This window comes from Pygocentrus nattereri, chromosome 3 (genome assembly GCF_015220715.1).
Source record: "Pygocentrus nattereri isolate fPygNat1 chromosome 3, fPygNat1.pri, whole genome shotgun sequence".
NCBI classification, from domain to species: Eukaryota; Metazoa; Chordata; class Actinopteri; order Characiformes; family Serrasalmidae; genus Pygocentrus; species Pygocentrus nattereri.
Window position 1 is genome coordinate 3,149,086 of NC_051213.1, and position 9,422 is coordinate 3,158,507.

The 9,422-nt window shown below is 39.8% G+C and overlaps 1 protein-coding gene across 1 annotated transcript in view; it reads left to right on the top strand.

Annotated features, from left to right (window-relative positions):
* Window positions 1-3,332: 3,332 nt before the first annotated feature.
* Window positions 3,333-9,422, top strand: part of prr35 (proline rich 35) — a 20,574-nt gene continuing 14,484 nt past the window's right edge. Inside the window, exons 1-2 of the mRNA XM_017687264.2 lie at window positions 3,333-3,423; window positions 6,819-6,875. The gene's annotated coding sequence lies outside the window, so the exon portion shown is untranslated. The remainder of the gene's footprint in view (window positions 3,424-6,818; window positions 6,876-9,422) is intronic.

Sequence of the window (9,422 nt, forward strand, 5' to 3'; positions counted from 1 at the left end):
GTTGGCGTAAAGTTTCTGGTCTGTAATTAGAGCTGTATGGAGCTGTAGAAAGAGAGAGAGAGTGTGAATTAGACTCTGGTTGTTGGCATAAAGTTTCTGGTCTGTAATTAGAGCTGTATAGCGCTGTAGAAAGAGAGAGAGAGTGTGAATTAGACTCTGGTTGTTGGCGTAAAGTTTCTGGTCTGTAATTAGAGCTGTATAGCGCTGTAGAAAGAGAGAGAGTGTGTGAATTAGACTCTGGTTGTTGGCATAAAGTTTCTGGTCTGTAATTAGAGCTGTATAGAGCTGTAGAAAGAGAGAGAGAGTGTGTGAATTAGACTCTGGTTGTTGGCGTAAAGTTTCTGGTCTGTAATTAGAGCTGTATAGTGCTGTAGAAAGAGAGAGAGAGAGTGTGAATTAGACTCTGGTTGTTGGCGTAAAGTTTCTGGTCTGTAATTAGAGCTGTATAGCGCTGTAGAAAGAGAGAGAGAGAGTGTGAATTAGAATCTGGTTGTTGGCGTAAAGTTTCTGGTCTGTAATTAGAGCTGTATAGCGCTGTAGAAAGAGAGAGTGTGAATTAGACTCTGGTTGTTGGCGTAAAGTTTCTAGTCTGTAATTAGAGCTGTATAGAGCTGTAGAAAGAGAGAGAGAGAGTGTGAATTAGACTCTGGTTGTTGGCGTAAAGTTTCTGGTCTGTAATTAGAGCTGTATAGCGCTGTAGAAAGAGAGAGAGAGTGTGAATTAGACTCTGGTTGTTGGCATAAAGTTTCTGGTCTGTAATTAGACCTGTATAGCGCTGTAGAAAGAGAGAGAGAGTGTGTGAATTAGACTCTGGTTGTTGGCATAAAGTTTCTGGTCTGTAATTAGACCTGTATAGCGCTGTAGAAAGAGAGAGAGAGTGTGAATTAGACTCTGGTTGTTGGCATAAAGTTTCTGGTCTGTAATTAGAGCTGTATATCGCTGTAGAAAGAGAGAGAGAGTGTGAAATAGACTCTGGTTGTTGGCGTAAAGTTTCTGGTCTGTAATTAGAGCTGTATAGCGCTGTAGAAAGAGAGAGAGAGTGTGAATTAGACTCTGGTTGTTGGCGTAAAGTTTCTAGCCTGTAATTAGAGCTGTATAGAGCTGTAGAAAGAGAGAGAGAGAGTGTGAATTAGACTCTGGTTGTTGGCGTAAAGTTTCTGGTCTGTAATTAGAGCTGTATAGAGCTGTAGAAAGAGAGAGAGACTGTGTGAATTAGACTCTGGTTGTTGGCGTAAAGTTTCTAGTCTGTAATTAGAGCTGTATAGAGCTGTAGAAAGAGAGAGAGAGTGTGTGAATTAGACTCTGGTTGTTGGCGTAAAGTTTCTGGTCTGTAATTAGAGCTGTATAGAGCTGTAGAAGTAGAGAGAGTGTGTGAATTAGACTCTGGTTGTTGGCGTAAAGTTTCTGGTCTGTAATTAGAGCTGTATAGCGCTGTAGAAAGAGAGAGAGAGAGTGTGAATTAGATTCTGGTTGTTGGCGTAAAGTTTCTGGTCTGTAATTAGAGCTGTATAGAGCTGTAGAAAGAGAGAGAGTGTGTGAATTAGACTCTGGTTGTTGGCGTAAAGTTTCTGGTCTATAATTAGAGCAGTATAGAGCTGTAGAAAGAGAGAGAGAGAGAGTGTGAATTAGACTCTGGTTGTTGGCATAAAGTTTCTGGTCTGTAATTAGAGCTGTATAGCGCTGTAGAAAGAGAGAGAGTGTGTGAATTAGACTCTGGTTGTTGGCGTAAAGTTTCTGGTCTGTAATTAGAGCTGTATAGAGCTGTAGAAAGAGAGAGAGAGTGTGAATTAGACTCTGGTTGTTGGCGTAAAGTTTCTGGTCTGTAATTAGACCTGTATAGAGCTGTAGAAAGAAAGAGAGAGAGTGTGTGAATTAGACTCTGGTTGTTGGCGTAAAGTTTCTGGTCTGTAATTAAAGCTGTATAGAGCTGTAGAAAGAGAGAGAGAGTGTGAATTAGACTCTGGTTGTTGGCGTAAAGTTTCTGGTCTGTAATTAGAGCTGTATAGAGCTGTAGAAAGAGAGAGAGAGTGTGAATTAGACTCTGGTTGTTGGCGTAAAGTTTCTGGTCTGTAATTAGAGCTGTATGGAGCTGTAGAAAGAGAGAGAGAGTGTGAATTAGACTCTGGTTGTTGGCATAAAGTTTCTGGTCTGTAATTAGAGCTGTATAGCGCTGTAGAAAGAGAGAGAGAGTGTGAATTAGACTCTGGTTGTTGGCGTAAAGTTTCTGGTCTGTAATTAGAGCTGTATAGCGCTGTAGAAGAGAGAGAGTGTGTGAATTAGACTCTGGTTGTTGGCGTAAAGTTTCTGGTCTGTAATTAGAGCTGTATAGCGCTGTAGAAAGAGAGAGAGTGTGTGAATTAGACTCTGGTTGTTGGCGTAAAGTTTCTGGTCTGTAATTAGAGCTGTATAGAGCTGTAGAAAGAGAGAGAGAGTGTGAATTAGACTCTGGTTGTTGGCGTAAAGTTTCTGGTCTGTAATTAGAGCTGTATAGCGCTGTAGAAAGAGAGAGAGAGTGTGAATTAGACTCTGGTTCTTGGCGTAAAGTTTCTGGTCTGTAATTAGAGCTGTATAGCGCTGTAGAAAGAGAGAGAGAGAGTGTGAATTAGACTCTGGTTCTTGGCGTAAAGTTTCTGGTCTGTAATTAGAGCTGTATAGCGCTGTAGAAAGAGAGAGAGAGTGTGAATTAGACTCTGGTTGTTGGCATAAAGTTTCTGGTCTGTAATTAGAGCTGTATAGCCTGTAGAAAGAGAGAGAGAGTGTGAATTAGACTCTGGTTGTTGGCGTAAAGTTTCTGGTCTGTAATTAGAGCTGTATAGCGCTGTAGAAAGAGAGAGAGAGTGTGAATTAGACTCTGGTTGTTGGCATAAAGTTTCTGGTCTGTAATTAGAGCTGTATAGCCTGTAGAAAGAGAGAGAGAGTGTGAATTAGACTCTGGTTGTTGGCGTAAAGTTTCTGGTCTGTAATTAGAGCTGTATAGCGCTGTAGAAAGAGAGAGAGTGTGTGAATTAGACTCTGGTTGTTGGCATAAAGTTTCTGGTCTGTAATTAGAGCTGTATAGCGCTGTAGAAAGAGAGAGAGTGTGTGAATTAGACTCTGGTTGTTGGCGTAAAGTTTCTGGTCTGTAATTAGAGCTGTATAGCGCTGTAGCCTGCAGTGCGGAAGTCGTTACTCGCCTTGCTGCCAGCTACAAACCCCACGTGACGGGCCGGCAGCACGGGAGGGGCAGCTGCAGGATTCTACTGCCCCCGGGCAGCGCTCCCAGTCACTATATAGCTGCCTCGCTCCCTCCCTCACCTCTCACTCTCTCTCCGCCTGCGCTGTGTGTTTGTGTATGATTAAGTCTGTGTGTGTGTCGCTCACACGCGCTCGGAGCTCTCGCCCAGCGGAGCACGCGGAACGGTTCTGGACTGCAGTTCTGAGCAGGTAGGCAGAGCAAAGTGTGCTTTGGGATGAGAAAAGAGAGCGGGTCAGAACCAGAGAGGAAAGTTCACAGCTTCTCTCTCAGTGAGGGAGGTTTTTATCTCTTATGTGAAGTTCTCACTTTAGGTTAACACAGCATGACACTAATGTTTGAGTGTTTTAGCGCTGGGAGAGGAAGAGAAATCACCAGATCAGATCCAGCCTAGTGAGCAAATCCTCCACTGTTATCTTATTACTGTTATGGCTGTGATGATTGTGGCGTTTTCCTCTTCTTCTTCTTCTTCTTCTTCTTCTTCTTATTATTATTATTATTATTATTATTATTATTATTATTATTATTATTAGAGAAAGAAAACACACATGAGAAACTAGGTAAATTCAAAGTAGTAAATATAATTACTTTGGTATATTGTTTGTATTATTGTGATTATAATGATTATGCAGTTTTCCTTCTGTGTTTCATTATTATTATCATCCTCATCATTATCATAATTATTATTATTATTATTATTATTATTATTATTATTATTATTAGAGAAACAGAGAATATGAGAGAAGAAACGGCAGATTCAAAGTATCTGATGGGCTGACAGATTATTTTATTATGATGATGACTGTTGTTTATTATGTTTATTACTATTATTATTACTATTATGTCGTCCTTTTTGTTTTGCTTTTGGTATGTTTATTGTTAGTGCTATTATTATTATTACTATTATTATTATTATTATTAGAGAAACAGAAAATATGAGAGAAGAGGGCAGATTCAAATTATCTGATGGACTGACAGATTATTTTATTATGATGATGATGATGATGATGATGATGATGATGATTATGACTGTTTACTACTACTACTATTATTATTATTATTATTATTATTGTTATTACTGTTATGTTTTTGTTGTTGTTAGTTGTCCTTTTTGTTTTGCTTTTTTTGCTATTTTGGTTAGAGCTATAATCGTTATTATTTATTATTTATGTTCTGTATTATATTTCTGTTTTCATTTATTTTGTTGTCCACGCTTTTTCCCCCATTTTGCCCTAAACTCCAGATGAGGCTTAGATAACTACAATGGCCTTTCTGAGCGTAAAGCTTGATTTTGGGGGCAGTTTTATGTTTAGTTTGTCGGTCCTCCTCCCCATAACGACCCCTTTTTTAGCGGAGGTTAATCTGCCTCTCTGAACCCGAACCTAAAACTGACCTCTGTGTCACATCATATTTCCATCACACTGTAGACGTGCCAGCTCAGCGAGCCTTCTCTAAAGAAATGATGGATTTTTTTTCCCCATTGGTCAGAAAGAGATTTGATGCCTGATGTTGTGAGAAAGTCTTACCATGCATCTTCTCTAGAATTCAGCACACTGTAAAATACCCAGCGCTGAATTATATTTCAGTTAAGCTCAGTTTATTCATATGGAGCGTTCGATAACAGTCACTGTCCCACAGCAGCAGTAATACAGAAATGCAGGCAGAGCCACCGAATGAGCGACACCAACAGAGACAGCATGAGGAAGAATCACTGAGAGGAACCAAGACTCAGCAGGAGAAGCTCCCTAAGAGCATGAGGAAGAACTACTGAGAGGAAACCAAGACTCCAAAGGAGAAGCTCCCTAAGAGCATGAGGAACAACCACTGAGAGGAACCTTGACTCCAACGGATAACCTCTCTAAGAACATGAGGAAGAATCACTGAGAGGAACCAAGACTCGACAGGAGAAACTCCCTAAGAGCATGAGGAAGAACCACTGAGACGACCACAGACTCAAGAGGAGAAACTCTCTGAGAACATGAGGAAGAACTGCTGAGAGGACCCAAATGTTTAAACAGCTGTGGAAAGTGGAATTATGAGGTTAAATTCGTAAAGGAGATCAATCAGAGCCATTTGGACCAGAAGAAAGCTCAGATCCTTAGAGGACTCGCTGAGCTGAGTGACCCATGGAATAGAGAATAGAGTTCTTTTGTGTCCAGCTGGAATTATAGAAACACTGTTAGAGGTCATCTGTCTCTATTCTCTCATCTGGCTATTCGTTTAATACAGTCGGTGCTAATTCAGCGTTACTGACATTCATTGGATGCTGGACTTGATGTCAGATATCAGACAGTAAACTCTTGTCAACACTCTTAAAAAGGTGCTAAATAGGGTCCTTTGGAGCGATGTCCTAACATTTTAATGGATGAATGGAACATAATGTGGGGGGTGGGGGGCATCTCATGTCAAAGAGGGCAATTTCAGAATAGGTCATAATATGCGAGGGCAGAAACTTTATTTCCGAAATGATTCAAAATATTTTTCAAAATATCAAAAATACAAGTGAGTTTGTCAGAGTTTGGCGATGACCCCATAAATCTGCCGCCAGAGCAGCGCAGCGTGTGTGTCCAGGCTGGTCAGCGTGTTGAATGAGAGCTTTCTGTGAGATACCGTGTTTCCTACCACTGCATGAAAGACGCTTCCTTTTTTGTTGGGTCGCTCATTCGGATCAATCCGGGTCGATAAGGGCTTTTATAAGAGATAGTTGATTTTTTTTTTTTTTTTTCAGAGTAATAATAAAATAAAATAATAATAATAATAATATATATATATATATATATATATATATATATACATTTCATTTGTGAGACAAATCCATTAATAACCTTTAAATGTTCAGTTACCGTAGCAACCACATTCGGAATTCACTGCATTAAACAGCCTAAACAGCCTTCAGGGCTGATGCTTACTGAACTACTGGATTTGCTCTGATGAGAAGTCATCAGGTGCGGTCAGATCTGTTAAGCCTGCGGTAGTTCCTCTGCCCTCTCCTAGGACTGGGCAGTATGCAGTACATTATCCTTTTCTGAACGTATCATGTTTATCATCAGTGCTTGTAAAGACTAACCAACTGCATGTTTCATTATAAAGAGCAGAATTAGTCTGTTTAACTGGACTAACTGGACATTGTGTCCAGTTTTTGATTAGATTTTTTTTAGAAAGTAGCACGACTGGTTCTTGTTCTCTGTTCCGACTGATCGGACGTCTGAAAAAAAAGAAATATTGTGTATTTTGCCCTCTCGCCCAGCTCCGCCCTCTCTAGAATATTTATTGTGATGCCCCTGTTTTGTCTGCTGGTGTTGAATTCATGACTGTCTTTTGAAATATGAGGCTCATTATTTGCTGTGGCTCTTAAAGTAAAAGTTTTGGTGCCCCAGCATCATTATTTCAGACTCAGTAGCCGTCCAGGATTATTATGATAAATGTTAAATTTTTTTACTGTAGTTTATTCAGTGTCACCCTTATTTATGTTTCTCTCGGAAGGGGCAGAACCTGCCTGTGGATAATGTGGTCAGATTTCAGTGTTCGTGAGATCTCTGGTGTTGGAGATGGAGCTTGATTGTTTGTATTCCGGTTTTTGTTGCAGTTTCATGAACAGTGAGGAAACCCATCCAGGCGAAAGTGTCCAGCTGAATCGTATGAGGTCAGTGCTTCATAACCCACGCTGTCATTGCTCTGCTTTGTATCGGCACTCACACACCTTTATGACCAGGATAAATGCACACTGACACTAGTATAAGCTGCCAAATATGTGGTAAAAGCTGTCAGGTTCATATTTTCCCAACTCTGACTCATCAAGGTATTTCAGCACTTTGCGTAATTCCTCAACATTGTTCTTTTGAACAGTTTAGCAGAAACGAATTGCCACAATATTTTGACAGTTGTGCACCTTCACAACAGCTTGTACACTGTTAGAAATGAAGGTACTAATCAGGTACACTTCCTATTAGTCAAGCTACAAACAGTGTAGACGTTCCCTCAAAGCTCCAGCAGTGGTTCTAAGGTCTGATTGTGGAGCTTAAATCAGTTCCTCCAGGTGAAAAGTTGGTATTTGTTCCTTTTCATAACCGAATGTTTTAAAACAGAGCAGTAGAGTAAAAGCCTGGAGGCGAGGCGGGGCAGGGTGTGTGGAGTCAGTCCAGCTTAGAACAGATCATTTCAGTGGATTATGGTTCAGTTATGTTCCCTGAATAAAGAGACTGAGATGGAGCCTTGAGGGTCCCACCCCAGCGACAAGAGGGGAACTGACCCAGTGTCAGTTTTGTACCTTTATATCTGATAGTGCAGATCAGTTTCTGTTTGATCCTCATCCCTAAAATGAAGCTGTGGAGTGGTCCCACTGAGGAACCACGTTTGGTTTCCTAAAGAATCTTTCTGGATGGTTCTCTAAGTAACCACTTTTATAAAAGAGATTAAACATCATTTCAAAGTCTTTCCTCGAAGCGTACATTTGGGCAAAGAGGTATTTAGTAAAAGTAAAAAGTAGAAGTAAAAGTAGAAGTTCCTCCCTTTAGACCTCCACTTGAGTAAAAGTACTAAAGTATTTACCTTCAAATGTACTTAAGTATAAAGTAAAAGTACTAAAAGAGTAATTAACTTAACGCAACTTAGTTCCAAGTTTAAGCTGAATAAAAACTGGCTTTAAACTCAGGATCACAGATGAGCTCCTTTACTATGTTGATCTGTAGGCGTCTGTTCATAAACATAAACCAGCCCAAACTCATTTACTATAAAATGAAATGGTGTTTGTAGAAATTCAGAAAAAAGCCGCGTCAGTCTCGACTGCATATGTGGACATATTTCTATATTGAGCTCTATTTACACAAAGTTAGGTTAGTTCATCATTTATGTTGAACAGACTCTCCCAAAGTTTTACGCTGCTGCGCTGACGTTGAACCGCGTGCTGCACTGGGTCGGTATGACCAACAGGTCAAAACCAGCTCTAAACAAAGTGACCGCTGGGCCCTGATTGGTGCTCTGGCTTTGCGCTTCTTTCGTTTTGACATGTTACGTTTTTATACACACAGAAACCAAAAGGAACCACAGATTTCTCAAAATGTAGGAGGAAAAAGTCGGATATTAGACTCTGAAATGTAGTGGAGTGAAAGGAGAAAGTCGCCCAGAACGGAGAAACTTCAGTACAGATACACCAAAAATACTAAAGTACAGAAACCAATTACATTTACTCAGTTACTCAGTTACTCAGTTACTCAGTTACTGTCCACCACTGATAACAAGTTTGATGAACGAATGGTCAACAAACATGAATAAAAAATAAAACGACATTATTAATTAGTTACTAAATTTAATACGTACTCCCGTGAAATTAATATGTACGTTTTGTAAGTTGTAAAAAAAACCTCACTGAAGCTCTAATGGTAAATTACTATAACAGTAACCCACGTCTGTTAACTTGTTTTAGGCAGTTCAATAAATAAATATTTTTACACAAGCCAGTTTAATCTCTGTTCTCAGGATCATTACATACTGAGACTTATGACTCAGTGAACATGGCAAGCGGTGAACTGCGCTGTTCTGGGTTACTGAGTTTTTCGTCTTAAGTTATGAGAAAAAGACTTTGTGTGGTAACAATCAAATTAAATAGCTTTATTACTCAAATAAATCATTCGAATAAAATGGTTCATTTAAATTGCCTGTTTAAGATGCATAAAATGAGTTTAATTGTCTTAATTGCTTAATTATATTAAGTTATTTTTTTAGGTTGAGCTGACAAACCGTTTTTACAGCGTACACTTCCTTCACGTTTTCACGAATTTCAAATATTATGCAGGCAAATAACAGACCAGCGAGGTAACAGATGGAAACAGAAAGTGTGAGAAGAGAATTTTTAAAAATCCTTCTCAGTATTAGTAGATCATGGCAGGACCCCATCGCATTTTTGGAGCCTTATTTGTTAGACATCCCACAGCTTTCGGATCCATAAGGTAGATTGATAGTCTGGGTTCATTCATTTAACTGTATTGCACTTCAGGGCTGCTGGAAGTCATATTCCTAGTGGATATTTCTAAGAGCCCCCCTGGGGACCATCAGGTACCACTTCCAGTGTCCCAGGTCCTGCTGAAACGCTTCCTCAACAGCATCAAATGAGAGTGAGGAGGTACAGTGTGAACCCATAAACAGACCCGAGGGCTTAGAAGAGCTGCAGTTCAGCCACAGTTAACGGCTTAAT